General features: G+C 46.8%; 1 long non-coding RNA gene across 1 annotated transcript in view; it reads right to left on the reverse strand.

Moving 5' to 3' along the window:
* LOC115285497 overlaps window positions 1-16100 on the reverse strand; it is a 21704-nt gene extending 5604 nt beyond the window's left edge. Inside the window, exon 1 of the long non-coding RNA XR_003905547.1 lies at window positions 16028-16100. This is a non-coding gene — a long non-coding RNA (uncharacterized LOC115285497). The remainder of the gene's footprint in view (window positions 1-16027) is intronic.
* Between the last annotated feature and the right edge of the window lie 252 nt (window positions 16101-16352).

Genomic DNA, 16352 nt, shown 5'->3' on the forward strand with positions numbered 1-16352 from the left:
ATTTAGGGCACATTGAGAAGGACATCCATTGGGAGCTGTCCAACAAGTTCTTGGAGATAGAGTCAGGAGGTCCAGAGACTGACCAGGGCTGGAGCTCAGGCGGCAGTCTCACTGGTCCAAGGCCCTGGTCGAAAGCATGTGACAGGAGAAGAGCCCTCAGAGACAAAGAGGGTGACCCCCATGAAGCTATACCTTCTGGCAGTCCTAGACTGGGGAGTGGTACCAGAGGCTCCCAGGGAACAGAATTGAAGGAGCCACTCTCCACTGCCAATCCCACACTTGCACAGCCTCAAAGCACCTCTTTAGGTGTGGCCTTGCCCTAGCCCCTCCCCTAGCTCCTGGGTCCTCGTGAGATATTGAAAGCCAGAGACAGACTTGCTATGTGACTTGGAAACAAAGCACATGTAAGACATGTCACAGTGGAGAGTATCCCCCCGCATGCTGCATTAAAGGTCACTGTGTCCGCAAGTACCCATGGGATGCCCCCACTTTATTCTCAGGGGGTACATCAACTAGGATACAGCTAGGCTGCTATAAGGAAGACCTGAACATACTTCCACTGACACAAAATAATCTGTTTCTCTCTCTCCTGAAACAGGTGATCTAGGGAAGGTTGACAGGTCTGCTCCAAAAGTCATCTAAAAACCACATGGCCAGTTACTGTGTCATCTTCAATATGCTTCTTCCACCTCTGGGTCCCAGGCTTCTACTGGAGTTAGAAAACATCCAGAGCAATCCACTTCGCCTTTAAGGAGATGACCCAAATGCTGCATGCATCACTTTTGTTCACACCCCATGGCCCTGACTTGGTCATGTGACCACACCTCGCTTGCAGGGGAGGCTGGGGAACATAGTCCATGGCTGAGTGGCCATATGCTCAGCCAAAACGTGTGAATTTTACTATGAAAAAGAAGAAGGTGAAAATGGATACTGGGGAACAATTAGGGTCTCTGCCAGAGGGAGGGTTTTGGGGCAAGGGTTCCCACAATTCAGGAGATGGGGACTAAGCCAAAGAAATAAATGGTGGGGTGCTGGCCCCAGTTGGTTGGGCGTCTGACTCTGATTTCAGCTCAGGTCATGATCTCACGGTTCATGGGTTCAAGCCCCATGTCAGGTTCCATGCTGATAATGCGGAGCCTGCTTCGGATTCTCTCTCTCCCTCTCTCTCTGTCCCTCCCTTGTCTGTGCTCACTCTCTCTCCAAATAAATAAATAAACATTTTTTAAAAAAGGAATAAACCTTATTTTTCATGCTCAGACTTCTGGGGCCCAGGAAAATATGATCCATAAATATAGATCTTGTGTCTGCAGTTTACTTACAAGCTGTTCAAGGGAAGGGCAGAGACTGCCTGTGGAAGTAGCCTCCACACGGCACAAGGCTGGAGACCCTATGTGCTTGGGGAGTCTTTATTAACCAACTGTTTATTTATCAATAGCCAGGAAATTATTCATTCATTCATTCTCTTCACCCTTTCTTGTAGATGAGCTTTTCTTGTCCCTGGCTCCCCAAGATATTGGCTGATGCTACTGGTGGCCCTTCCAACATCTACTGCCTTCTTTCTTCTCTTCAGTAGAATCCCATTTTGTTTGGGGCTGCAATATGTCAATGAAACACTTGCCTTCTCTGTCTCTCTTGAAACCAGAGGAAGCCTTGCATCATGGTCTGCCCGACCCTACTTTCTTAGAGCTGCCATTAACATGGTACAAACACTGGGTAGCTTAACTGGTGGATGTTTCTTGTCTCACAGATCTGCAGAGCGTTGGCAGGACGGGCTCTGCTCCAGGACTCTCTCTTCGGCCTGTAGATGGCTACCTTCTTCCACTGTTTCTTTACATGGCCTTCTCTCTGTGCGTGTCTGTCTCTGTCCAAATTTCCCTGGTTTTTACATGAACACCAGTTGTATTGGATTAGAACCAACTCTAACAACCTCTTAAACGTGGCTGATGCTTTAAAGATGCAATTTCCAAATAAGGTCGCCTTCGGAAGTACTGATGCTTAGAACACCAACATATGTTTTTTGGAAGGGCACCCATGACAGCAGTGGAATAAAAACAGAAATCAACTGGGAGTATTTGGGCAAGTATTTACTTTGTGGATTAGACAACTTTCTTCCTGCCTTGAATCTGATGAAGATAGTTCTCTAACTGTAACAGAGGCCCTGAATGAACTCCAGCAGCCTCAAGGCTCTGTGTATCTGGTTCTGTGGCTTTTATTCAGGATGTTGAGGACATTTTTCTCTTATCTGCAGCTGAAAGCATTCCTAACCAGTCCAGCGCCTCCGTGGGTGGCTGTTAGTTCCTCTACCACTGCTAGGAGGACATTCAGAACCTTCATATGAGAACGTCCCATTCACCTATCTTCCCATGTGTTATTCTACAAGTCATGTAACTTCCAGAGCAACGGCGAGACACGAGTACACATCCTCTACAGAAATGCCTGAGGACACTGGGCTTCGAAGAGATGCAATATTGGAACTGAGTGGGCCACAGACATCGAAGATTTGAACGACAAGAGTACCCAAAGCAGGAAGACCAGTGGGGTGGACAGGAAAGGGAAGTGGAGGGAGGGAAAAAGCAGACAGGTCCAGTAACGCCTCTTACTGCGGAGGGTAGGGAAGGGGCTTTACCAGGATTCGTGACAGAGCAGAGCCTAGAGGAAATCCCAAGGGAACTTTCTCCAATGCTGATACAATAGTGTAAAAGCACAGGCTGGACAGACACCAGAGAATACAGGCTCAGATTTAGTAAAACTCGGATGCTTCCAGGGTCCAGGCAGTACCATGAGTGGGCAAAGCCACCAGTGACGACTGTGGACAGGCCACTGGATACAGCAGCTCTCTGTCAGCTCCCAGTCCAGATCCTGTGCTCTGGGCCCAGAATTGTTAAATCTGATTTTCCAGAAAAGCTAGACATCCATTTTCTTATGTTGAAATCTGCAGGTGTTTAAACTTTTTGTTTATTGCTTCTTTACTTTTGAGAGAGAGACAGACAGACAGACGGAGAGAGAGTGCTAGTGGAAGAGGGGCAGAGAGAGAAGGAGATGCAGAATCTGAAGCAGGCTCCAGGTTCTAAGCTGTCAGCACAGAGACCGATGCGGGGCTTGAAACCACAGACCATGAGATCATGACCTGAGCTGAAGTTGGATGCTTAGCCAACTAGGCCACCCAAGCATCCCCGAAATCTCCAGGTATTTAATGTTGGAAACTCAGTAAACAACTTTGAACCATATATGAGCCAAATGGAATGCATCTGTGAGCTAGATGTGGTCACCAGAGTGCCACCTCTGGCCCAGCCTGATGTCACACCCAAAGCAGTAGACCACACAACAGTATTCTTACCTGAAGTGCCCCCAGTGACACATAGTTCATTAAAGATCCACTAAACCCTGCAATCCACTTTTCTCCTGCAGCTTTAGAAGGAGCAAAATAAATTTTCCTTGGTGCCTCCATTAAACCTTTCCCTTTGGCTATTAAAATAATGCCATACGGAGGCAACAGGCATGTCAAGAGTCTTTCAGGCTCTCCATATTGGACTAAGAGGCAGAGAAGACTAAAATGGGTGGATGAACCTGAACATTTAGGAGGCAGAAAAGGCAGGTCATGGGACTGACTAGAGCTGAGGAGTGAGGAAAAGAGGAATGGAGACTGACCTTTAGACTCTGGCTGGAGTGATCAGAAGATATTGTCTCATGTTCCAGGAATGGGCAGGCAGGGGGTGGGGTGTTGGTGGTGGTGGTGGTGGTGGTGGTGGTGGTGGTGGGAGGGGGTAGGAGGCAGGGGGAGAATATGGAGGAGGAGGAAGAGGGGGCAGACAGCAGGCTCCACTTACAAGATGTACAGTTAGATGTGCTTGAGGGACACCCAGGAGGCAGTTAGATCCGGGCCAGGAGTTCAGCAAGGAATCTGGACTGAAACTATAGGTTTGGAAGCCATCAGTGGGTGCTTGGAGCATAAAGGAGTGAGGGAGCTTAACAGACAGAGATGCGGGGTGAGTGCGGAAGGGGATCGAGGGCAAAACCTAGAGAACATCAACATCTCCACGAGGGCAGAAGAGTAGCAGATGGCAGGCAAAGACCACAAAGGCGATGCCAGGAAGGGACGGAGGGAAGTAGAAGAGACCAGTGTCCAGAAACTCCAAGAAGCCGAAAGGGCTGAGAAGAAGAAGAGAACAGTCAGCTGAGGACCAACATGTGTCTGCTGGATGGGACATCAAAGCAGCTTCTGAGCTACTGCCGGGTGGAGGCCTCACTGAGGTGATTGAAGAGTGAATAAATGGAAATGAGAGCATGATAAACCAGCAAGTGTAGACGACTCCAGAAGCTTGGCTGGTAGGTAGTACGGGAAACCTGGCCATGGCGAGGAAGGGCTTTGGGTCCCAGAGAGGGGTGTTTAAAGCTGAGAGACTTGGGCATGTTTAAACTTTGATGCCAAAAAAATCAGAGGAGACAGGAAAAATCCCATTGAAGATACAGGAGAACACAAGACTAAACTCTGAGGCTCCTCAACCTTATTTTTACAACATAGAATAGAGCCTTCTGGATAACTCCATGTCGTAATCTGCTCAGGCTTCCATAGCAAAAATAGCATAGATTGGTTGACTTAAATAACAGACATTTGTCGTTTTATAGCCCGGGAGGCTGGGAAGTTCAAGAGGAAGGTGCCAGTTGATTTGGTTTCTGGTGAGGTCTCTCTTCCTGCCAGTAGCTGGACACCTTCTCACTCCCTCCTCACATAAAGAGAAAGCTCTCATAGCTCTTCCTCTTCTTATAAAAGCCTTAAGGATTAAAGCCTTACCCTTATGACCTCTTTTAACCTTGATTTCCTCCTTCTAGGTCCCACCTTCAAATATAGTCACCCCATCTCCAAATACAATATGTATCTGAGGTTAGAACTTCAACACAAAGATTGGGGGCAAAGAGGACACAATCTAGTACCTAGCGCCATGTACTCACCCATTTATCTATTATGGGGGCAAGCTATTTGGCACTGTGTGGGCCTTCCCGCACTGCCAAGCTGGAGTTCCCTCCCCTGACCCACCCCTTCTTCCTACCCCTGTGTTTTCTGTCCTCAGAGTAGACACTCAAAGGGAGGACATTGTTAAGAGAGTTGCCTGGTGATCGAAATACAAAGTGTTCTTCTGAAAGAAGGAAGGAGTCTGGGGCTTCCAAGAGAAACACACTCATGCCAAGCCCTGGGGGTGGCTCAGTGTGACTGCTGTATGGACACATTATTCCCATCAAGGACACCCCAAAATGCAAGGTTAGCATCAGTTGTCCAGATAGGTCGTGATAAAAGTGAATTCTTAGGACATTATCCACATTCCTCTAAGTTTAACCACTGAGCAATCCCTGTCTCTCACTGCACTCATCCTGACTCCTCCTGAAAAATTATTATTTATTCCCCAGACAGTTGCTGAGCACGCTCATGTGCCTGGCACTGTGCTAGTGCCTGGAGAGAAGCAGAGACCATAACAGACTGCTTTCATGGACCTTAGAGTCCAGTGGAGGGGCACATAGTACTTAATCACACAACTATACCTGGACAGGTCATCACAGTGACCTGAGGGCCTCTAATAGGAGCCTGGGCCTTGGCAGAGAGGGAAGGAAAGGCTGCCCTGAGAAAAGGCATTGGAGTGGAATGGAGATGTAAAGGAATGAATAGAAGTCAACTAGATGAATATTAGAGAATATATTGGTTTTCTATGCTGCATACAGAAAATAGTAACACATTTATACAAGTTTCCTTGTTTTAAACAAAATCTTAGTGACTTATACATTTATTATCTCGCAGTTTCTGTGGGTCGGGCGTCCTGGCAAGGCTTAGCTGGCTCCTCTGCAAAGCTGCAATCAGCGGTGTGATGCAGCGCTGCATTCTCACAGGGAGGCTTGACGGTGGAAGGATCCACTTCCAAGCTCATTCAGGCTTTGGCAGAATTCGTTTCTTGTGACAGCAGGACTCATGGAAGCTTGCTCCTTCAAAGCCAGTGAGAGCAAGAGTGAGAGGCAGGGGTGAGGTGGGGGACTCTTAAATGAGTCTGCTAGCAAGATGGAGTCTTACATAACTTAACATAATCACAGGAGTGACATTCCATAGCCTTTGCTACATTCTGTTGGTTAGAAACAAGTCACAGGTTCCCCCACACTCAAGGGTGTGAAGGCCAGGAAGTGAACATCATGGGGGCCACCTTAAAATCTGTTCACCAGAGGGAACAACCAGGCAAAGGAAACAGCACGTGCAAAGGCCCTGTGATGAAAGGGAGCATGGTCCATGTGAGGGACAGGAGCACAGAAAATGAGAGGGAGAAAAGTAGGGGCTGATGCCAGACCATGGAGGGCCTCACTCAAGATTTCAAAAATAATAGGAATCCATGGGAGAGAGGGTGGTGATGAAATCCAATATACACTGCCAGTCAGTGCTACCCCAGGGCTTCTGAGCTGAATTCAGAGTGGATGGATAAATAATCCCATCCAAATCCATCCAGAAGACCTGGATGCAAGGAGCTGTTACCAAGGCAAGTGAGTCCCAGAGCTAGATGGAAACTCCATTAGGTTTGCCATTGTTCACCTCCAAACCCAGAGTTCAGGCCACACCAGCATCTGAGTACATAATTCTGAATGAATTAGTTGATGGAGAGATGGAAGCCAGGTGTCTTGTCTAGAGTCTGCCGGGAGAATAAGATTCCTGAAGTCGGGCTCTTTCACCCTGAATCTGACAGCACCTACCTCATCATTATAAAAGGGTTCTTACTGAAAACTCTGGGCTCTACCTGAAAGAGAGCAGAAGCTCCTCGGGGCAGAGTACTTCTTGCTTCACCATGGCAGGAGCCACTCTTGGCTCTCAAGCTCTGTACACTGGGTGCTTTGCCTTCTGGCACCTGGCATGGCATGCCATTCACTGTTTGGATGAAGTGCATTTTCATTTCAAAAGATGTGGTGTGGCATTAAGCGTAGTGCCCACCTTCCCCCTGCAGGCAGGGGTGGGGGGAGTACAGGGAGGGCTGTACCCAGGAAGAATCTTCTACTTAATATTGCGATGGGGAGGGAGAAAGGCAGGAGCTACAGATGTTGTGTTGTAGTAAACAGGCAGGTAATGAACTGACTTGGATGGAGGACTTTATTATGCTGAACTAACCTTGAACAAACCGAACCTCATTCTCTGAAGTCTGCAACTACAGACTTCTGTTGGCATCACCTGACAAGACCTCCAAAAGAGGTTTCCACAAGAGGGAATGTTGAGACTGAAATATGGCCACTCGGGCATACCTAACAGTCACACATGCTGCCATGCTACCTGCCCCTCGTCTCCCAGCCTCATGGCCCCTGGCACCCTCTTGGGTCAGATTGGTGCCTAACCAACCACCATTCCCATTGGCCGAACCTTGCCTGGGCCAGACATGTAACCCTCAGAAGAGCACTCTGTGAATGAGGGCTTCATCCTCCCATTTCAGACGACGGGATAGCTTCAAAGTTCATGGTCATACAACAAGCAGGTGGGAAAGCCAGCATTTGAATCAAGGCATGTCAAAGCCTAGGCACAGCAGAATGTTCCCCAACCTGGTAGGAGGCTAGAGAATTTCTAGAAATATAGTAGGTGACCTTGGGCAAGTTAGCTTCTCTAAGGCTGCTCCCTCATCTGTAAAACATGCATAAAAATACCTACCTTGTATGGCAGTTGGGAATATAGAGATAAGGTCTTTAGAAGGCCTACTATAGCACCTGACTCAGCCTGCATGCCTATAAAATTATCTATAATTGTTATCACCCTCAGAACACATTCTGTCTCTTCTGTTTCAGGAGCTCAGGAAATGAATGCTGATCTTTGCCCAATGAATTCAGAAATGTGACAATAAAGAATGAGTACCCAAGGGACATCTTGTCCTCTTTACAGTGCAGGAAGCCACAGGTGCAGGAGAAAATGCACGTGATGGCCAGCCAGAAGCCGGAACATGAGTCCCAGCTCCCTGGGTCCTGGCTGCACGGCCTCTCAGAGAAGTCATAACTTCTTTGAGCCTCAGTTTCTTTATCTGTAAAACGTACTTGAGAATAATAAGCAGTCTGCTTCCATTACAGGGCTGTGGCTCAGCTTAAGTGAGATAATGGTCTGAAAGTGCTTTGTAAAGTGGAAAAGTGTTATCCAAAGATAAGGGGTGATTATCCTTATGATGATACAGATCTTGTGTGGATGGCCTCATCACAGGAGGTGAGGCCAGCTTCCCTCTGCCCCTGGGAAAGGCAGAACCAGAGGGAACAGAGGCACCAGATAAATTTAGGGAGAAGGAATGAGTTTTGGAAAGGAAGGGTGACTAACGACTGAAGAGTATAGGAAGGATAACCCTGGGTCGGGGACACAAAGGCCATTTCCATTTCCTTTTTTTGCAACTTCAATTATATTAACAAATGCTAAACATTCTAAGAAAGGGCTGTCTAAATGGGGTATATTTTGCATGTTCAATCAATAATTGGCATGGTCAATGGCAGTAACTCAGGTATGGACCTAGGGGCCCTGGGTTTGGAGGGGTCACAACTGCACTGGCAGCTTCCCAGTCCCCAACTATCTAGATAACCTCATTCAGAGATAATACCCAACTAGTATAATTGAAGCCACAGGAGACCCTCCTAGTCCCCCATGGTAGGCTCTGGGGGAGGAGGAGAGACATCTTTAAATTCTCATCTGACAAACAGACTGCGGTATGTTCATAAGTGAACTACCACTCTGCCACAAAAAGGAATGGACTACTCATACAAGAAAAACATCATGATGCATGAGAAGCAAGATATTAAATAATACATATGGTATGATTCCATTTAAATAAAGTTTTAGAATAGACAAAATTAATCATGATAGGAAGCAAGTCACGACAAAGTGATAGGAAGCAGATCAGTGATTGCCTGGGCTTTGACAGGGCCATGGCTGATTGCAAAAAGGGTCAGGGGTACTTCTGGGTATGATGAAATTACTCTACATCTTGATTGTGGTGGTGTTCACAAGAATGGAAATATTTGTCCAAACTCATAAGCAAGTGCACTGGAGAAGGGTGCAATTCAATTTCACCATCGCTGGCCTGAGAAACAAAAATTCTCATCTGAATAGGGCCACACCAGACCAATCTGCCCACAACTGCGTCTGCTGTTTATGTCTCGGCTTCCAAAAAGCTTTTTGCAAGTCAGGTCAGCACAGCCAGGCCCCAGAGGGATGTGAGTCAAGGACGTTCTCATCCTTGTAGAGTTAGCCATCCTGCACGGGACCAGATGCGGAAGCAGATGATGCTCCCGCACAAGGTCGGTACAAGTGTCCTCAGTGGGCACAGGGCCTTGCCGGAGCTCAGAGGGAGAGCGCCAACCCTGGCTGGGGAGAGGAAAGTCCAGGAAGGTCAGCCTAAGTGAAGTATTAAAGGGGCTTGGTCAGTTGAGTGACCGACTTCGGCTCAAGTCATGATCTCATGGTCTCTGGGTTCGAGCCCAGTGTCAGGCTCTGTGCTGACAGCTCGGAGCCTGGAACCTGCTTTGGATTCTATGTCTCCTTCTCTCTCTGCCCCTCCCTGCCCCCCTCTCAAAAATAAATAAACATTAAAAAAACATTTAAATGGAGTATTAAATAAGAGTGTGGGTTAGGCAGGGAAGGGGTGGGGGAAGAGACCATCACTCCAGGTAGGATGTTCACTCCATGGGACCTGGGGCGCCTCTGCCTTGTTTAGTGCTACATCCCCTCCCCCAGAAAGCACCCGGCACATAGTAGATGCTCAGTAAGGATTTGTTGAGTCGGTAGACAGTATGAGTGAAGATGGGAGTCTGCAAATTATGTCCCACCGACCAAATCCAGCTGGCTGCCTGCTTTTGGGAAGAAAGTCTTACTGGATCTACACTCATTTACACACATGTGGTCTATGGCTTCCCTCTCACTATAGCAACAGTCAAATACTTGTGACAGAGACCATCTAGCCTGAAAATACTAAAGTATTTGCTCTCTGACCTCTTACAGAAACAGTTTGTTAATTGCCCCCACCACCTCCCACGACCAAAGGCAGAGGGGATGCTTCTGGAATTAAGTCCTTTTTTAAAGGTTATTTATTCATTATTATTTAAGAGAGAGAAAGAGAGAGAGAGAGAGAGAGAGAACAAGAGTGCACGTGAATGAGGGAAGGGCAGAGAGAGAGTCCCAAGCAGGCTCTGTGCTATCAGAGCAGAGCCCAGTGCGGAGCTTGACCCCACGAACCGCAAGATGGTGACCTGAGCTGCAATCAAGAGTTGGTTGTTTAACCAACTGAGCCACCCAGGCGCCCCTGGAGTTTAACCCTGAACTAAAGGCTAGGGGGAAGGAAGTTAGGTGAGGTGAGAAGAACAAGGGAACGGATCCTAGTGTCCAATTCCACAATGTATATCCACATTCTCCTACCCTTTGTAGTGGGTAGGAAGAGGGTGCACTGGACACCTGCTCTTACTTCCTTCTGCCTGTACCTTCTCGCATTGTAGAGGCTGGAAAGCTGAAAGATGGCAAGACCCCCCCGGATGTGTTTCAGGGGTCAGGGTTACACCAGTCAGATGCCTTCATACAAGACTCAGATTCAAAACTGAGTTAAGTAGTGGGGGGAAGCGGCTTTGCTGCTCCGGGCATCCATTTTCTGGACAGATCTAGCGAGCTCCATGTGGCTTTGAGGCCAAGAGTCTGAAGGCAGCTCCAGGATCTCTGATGGTGGCGAAGGCGGGGTCCACAGCTGGGACAGCGCTGCTCACTCCCTAGTTTCCCTGACTCTGGTCCGGGTCGCAGCTCTCCTGGAGGGTCTGTTCTGCAGGGTTCTGAGGGTCATTCCTGGAGGCCCAGCCTGGAGCCCATTCCTCTAGTGCATCTGGTTTGTTTCAAGCACCTACTTTTCTGAATAAATCTCTTTTGTTATTACAACTGACTCCTAACTGATAGGCTATTTAAAAACGTGTTGTCCTCTGATACCCCCGCCCCCAGCTTGTTCTCTCTCTCAAAAATGAATAAACATTTAAAAAATAAAAATGTGTTGTGTCATTTAAACGAAAGCAGGTAAACATATGTGTTTAGCTATTTACATGTTTTCCCATTAGATTCCCCCTTAAATGAGAGCAGAAGATTTTCTTTTTTTTTTTTTTAAGCATAAACCCATAAGGTCTAAGAAGTCAAGAAAGGATATGGCAGAGGACCAGTGATGGTTACAACATTCTGGAAGTTGGAGAGCAGAGAGAGGAGCTGTGACTGACTCCACGGAGTGGGAAACGTGGGGGCGGAGCAGCCAGTTCCTATCGGCACTCCAGGAAGGCTCATGAATCAGGGGTTCCAGATACCACTGTGGTCAGGGGTGCGAGGTGGGGTTGGAGAGAGGAGGACTGGCTTAAAGTCTTTAAAAGGACCCCCAAATCTCTTTCACTATCCTGCCCAGCCAAGTGCCTTTCCCTCCGTGACACCCACAGACGATGGGACGTTTACCTTCGAGAGAGGCTGAACAATAGATAGGGCAGGTGCAGGTCGTGGGGACACCTGGTCTTCAGAGAGGCACTCCAGGCACGACCCAGGGAGCATGGTTTTCAGAACCCAGGCCCAGACTTCCATTCCTCTGGCAGGAAAATGGAGGTTTTTTGGGGGGAACACTAATCAGCAGAAGAGAAAACATCTACAGATACTGACATTTGGGGACTCTCCCTCTGAGACAAGCCTCCCCCTTGGCCACAGAGCTTCCTTAAGTATTTTAGCCCTTCATGAATGGAAAGCCAACATCATCAGGCACGTGAGGAGCACTTCTAACCTGAAGAGGGGGCTTAAAAGTAGGCCGAGAAAGTAACCTCAAGGAAATAGAGACAATGCAAGTTGGAAAAGACAACTCCAGAAGACCCCAGTATTTTGGGGAGATAAAAGGCAGTGCATCGTGCTAGACTGTTATATTGCTGGCCCCCAGTGAACTCTAACTCCGGGTTAACAGGCTCTTGTCCTCTTCTCCATTGCTTTTGGGCTTGGTCATGTGACTTGCTTTGGCCAAAGGGCCATTAACAAGTGGGGTGCAAGCAGAGATTTACCAGGGCTTGCGCACTGGGCCTCTCTTATTAAAACACTTATAATTTTTGTGACCTTGGGCAAGTGTGGTGGGTATAAAATATGTCTACAAATCCTTGGATACATCTCCCTTCAAAAGGTAGAGCCTAATTCCCTTTCCAGAGAACGCTGGCCTTACTTAGTGACTTGATTCTCATGAATAGAATGTGACAGACACGTAACAGGATGATAGGTGATTTCCAAGGCCAGGTTGTGAGATTCATTGCAGCTCACTCCCCGTTCCCTCTCTCAGTTCAGTTACTCAGGGGGAAGCCAACTGCCATGTTGTGAGGGCACACAAACAACACTGGCAAGGTTCACAGGGTGAGGAACTGAGGCTTCCTGCCTCCAGTCACGTGAATGAGCCTGAAAGCAAATCCTCTAACGACCTGGCAAACATCCTCATTTGCAACCTCATGAGAGAGTGGCTTTCACATTCCTGACTCTCAAAGATTGAGACAGAATAAATATGCATTGTTTACACCTGGGTGGCTCAGTTGGCTGAACGTCAAACTTCAGCTCAGGTCATGATCTCGCAGTTGGTGGGTTTGAGCCCTGCGTCAGGCTCTGTGCTGACAGCTTGGAGCCTGGAGCCTGCTTCGGCTTCTGTGTCTCCCTCTCTCTGCCCCTCCCCTGCTCATGCTTTGTCTCCCTCTCTCTCTCTCAAAAATAAACAAACATAACAAAATATGCATTGTTTTAAGCACAAGTTTTGGAGTAATTTGTTATGCAGCGACATGTAACTAATACAGCAAGTTATTCTGCTTCTTTGAGCCTCAGTTCCCCTTCTGTAAAATGGATATAATAATGGAGTTTAGTGGTATAGGGTTGCTGCCTGGAATACATGAAGCAGTGGTGTACATAAATTACTTAAGAGTGAGACATTGGACATGAGTGATGGCTGCAGTCACTGCTCAGCTGATTCTCAAAGTACTCTGTTAACCTACTTCCCACTTCCTCGAGTTCCTCATTTGGGAGAACATCTCCCCCCAGATTGCTAGTTTAAGAAGCAGTTTTCGGGGCACCTGGGTGGCTCAGTCGGTTGAGCGTACGGCTTCGGCTCAGGTCATGATTTCACAGTTGTGGGTTTGAGGCCCAGTGCTGACAGATAGCTCAGAGCCTGAAGCCTGCTTCGGATTCTGTATCTCCCTCTCTCTCTGACCCTCCCCTGCTCGCACTATCTCTCTGTCTCTCAAAAATAAATTTAAAAAAAACCATAAAAAATTTAAAATAAAAAAGGCAGGTTTCCATCAAGGCAGTTCAACAGGGAAAGAATAACCTTTTCAACAAACAGTGCCAGGTGAGCCTATATCTCACTCCATATACAAAAATTAACTTAAAGTGGAGCAAAGACCTAGAAATAAGAGCTAAAACTATAAAACTCTTAGAAAGAAATATAGGCATGAATTTTGGTGGTCTTGGCTTAAGCAATGGTTTCTTAGCTAGGACACCAAATGCACAAGCAACCAAAGGTGCGGGGGAATCAATAAATAGGACTTCAGTGAAATGAAAAACTTCTGTGCTTCCAAGGATACCATCAAAAATGTGCAAAGACAACCCAAAGAATGAGAGAAATTATTTGCAAATCATCTACTTGATAAGGTTCCGGTTTGGGGAATATTTATAAAGTACATGTCACATTCAATAAAAAGACAACCCAATGGTTAAATGGGCAAATTATATGAATAGACATTTCTCCAATATCTATTTGGAGCATCACTAGGAACATGAGTTCACTAACATCATTACTCATTAGGGAAATGCAAATCAAAACCGTAATAAGACACCTCTTCATACCCACTGGGATGGCTATAATCAAAAAGATAAATAATGACAAGTACTGGCAAAGATGTGGAGAAATTGGAACCTTTATACACCGTTAGTGGGAATGTGAAATGATGCAGTCATTCTGAAAAACAGCCTGGCAGTCCCCCAAATGGTTAAGTCTAGAGTTACAATATGACCCCACAATTCCATTCCTGGGTGTACACCCAATAGAACTGAAAACATACACTCACATGAAACTTGCACACAAATGTTTATAGCAGTGTGATTCCTAATAGCCCCAAAATAGAAATCATCTAAATTTCCATCAACTCATGAATAGATAAACAAAATATGGTCGGTATATCCATGCAATGGAACATGATCAGTCACTAAAAGGAACAAAGTATTGGGGCACCTGGGTGGCTAGTCGGTTGAGCATCCAACTTCAGTTTAGGTCATGATCTCAGGGTTTGTGAGCTCGAGCCCCATATCAGGCTTGCTGCTGTCAGTGCAGAGTCCACTTCAAATCCTCTGTTCCTCTCTTTCTGACTCCCCCTCTTGTCACTCTCTCAAAAATAAACATTTTTTTAAAAAAAGTGTTAAAGGGGCACCTGGGTGGGTCAGTCGGTTAACTATCCGATTTCAGCTCAGGGCATGATCTCATGGTTTGTGGGTTCAAGCCCCACATCGGGCTCTGTGCTGAACGCTTGCTCATATCCTGGAGCCTGCTTCAGATTCTGTGTCTCCTTCTCTCTCTGCTCCTCCCCTGCTCACACTCCGTCTGTCTCTCTCTCAAAAATAAATGAATATTAAACAATTTTTTTTAAAGAGAGAGAGAGAACTCAAGGAGGGGTGCATGTTGTACTCACAAACTTTGTAAGCTTTATACAGATGTAAACTACTATTTCACCTTTTCTTTTCCCAGGAAAGTGCATCCTTTCTTGACATACGCAAAGCCATAGAACTTCCAAGGTTGAGAGCTTAGTCCCTTCCAACCCTAGGGACTGTCAAAGGTTCTTCTTCCTGAATTCTTGGCCACTCACCACAAAATCGGTTCCATGCCATGCTCTGGCCCAACCTGACCACCAATCACAGTATTTGTTTCACTGTGTAAGCTCGTTCCTTTCCATCTTTACCAAGCAGCTGTTTGGCTCTCTCGGTAGTGAGGTAGTAGCTGTTTTACTCGGGCTAAACACTCAATATCTGTACCTTCAGTTTCCTTATTCACAAAATGGGAATGATGGTAGATATTTGGTGGTATTCATGATTCTCTTTTCAATTCCATCTTGGATATGTTGCAGGCAGAGACAATGCTGCCTAGAACAGTAGTCCTCAAAGTGTGGTCTGGAGACCCCTTCCAAGGTTCTGTGAGGTTTCCTCTTTTCAAGTACATACTTGCGTGGGTCTGGGGTTCCTTCATATACTTGGATCAAAATAATACATCACAACAGTTTGAGTGCAGAAACAGATGTGGGGCTCCAGCTGATTTCTATGAAGCACACATTAAAATGCTTGCCAAAATGTAAAACAATGCCACTGTTCTCAGTGATTTATTTTTGCTTTGGAAAATAGAACTTCTTAAATAAACATATGTCATGTTAACATGTAATGACATTATTTTATAAATTAGTGAACATTTTTTAAAATTTCAGTTTTAATTTCTAATACAGCAATTATAAACAGATAAAATCCATACACACAAAAGCTCTTTGGGATCCTCAATAATTCTTAGGAATGTAAACTTTGAGACTGAAAAGTTTGGGAACCCCTAGAGGAAAGAATAGCGTTCCAAATCTAGATTTTTCAGGTACCTCCTGTTCTCAACCTTTCCCTGTGCTTCGGTTCCTTTATCTCTAACATAATACTAATTCTTGCGACATGGGTAATTATTACTCTTTTCTTAATGTTTATATGTTCATTATGTGTATGTGTAAGGACTATCTCTGGGAGGATTCACAAGTACACAGCTGGTACCAGTGGTTTACCCGGGAAAGGGAAACTGGGAAACTGGGAGACAGTACTTAACCCTTCAGCTCTGATTTTTTTCCCTAATATGTAGCGCAGGCATTGCCCTATACTTAATACGGAGCAATTACAAGTAAACTTACACTTTTGTTTGCATGGCTATAAAACAGAAGTTGGCTTAAGTAAAGTAGTGTTGACCGGCAACGTGAAAAAACCCCAAACAACAAAACCCTAAGTTTGCCGTCCTACCTTGGAGCTGCTGCCAAGCACTTCGCACAGACTCCTAAGTACTCAAGTCTCACTCGCCCGGCTTCGGTACCACCCCGCCCCTCCCCCTTACCCGCCCCGCCCCGCCCTTTGCTACCTCGCCCCGCCCCCCTGACGTCACCTCCGTCGACCCACTTCCCCGAACTCCTTCTGACTCCCGCCTTCGCCCGCTTCCGGTCGTCGTCGTCGCCGCTGCTGCCGCTGCTGCTGCTGCTGCTGCTGGGGCTGCTGGCGGAGGCCGGAGGATCGGGCGGCGGCGGCGGCGGCGGCTGAGAGGGCGGCGGCGGGAGCGGAGCGGGACGAGGGA

This window comes from Suricata suricatta, chromosome 2 (assembly GCF_006229205.1).
Source record: "Suricata suricatta isolate VVHF042 chromosome 2, meerkat_22Aug2017_6uvM2_HiC, whole genome shotgun sequence".
NCBI lineage: Eukaryota > Metazoa > Chordata > Mammalia > Carnivora > Herpestidae > Suricata > Suricata suricatta.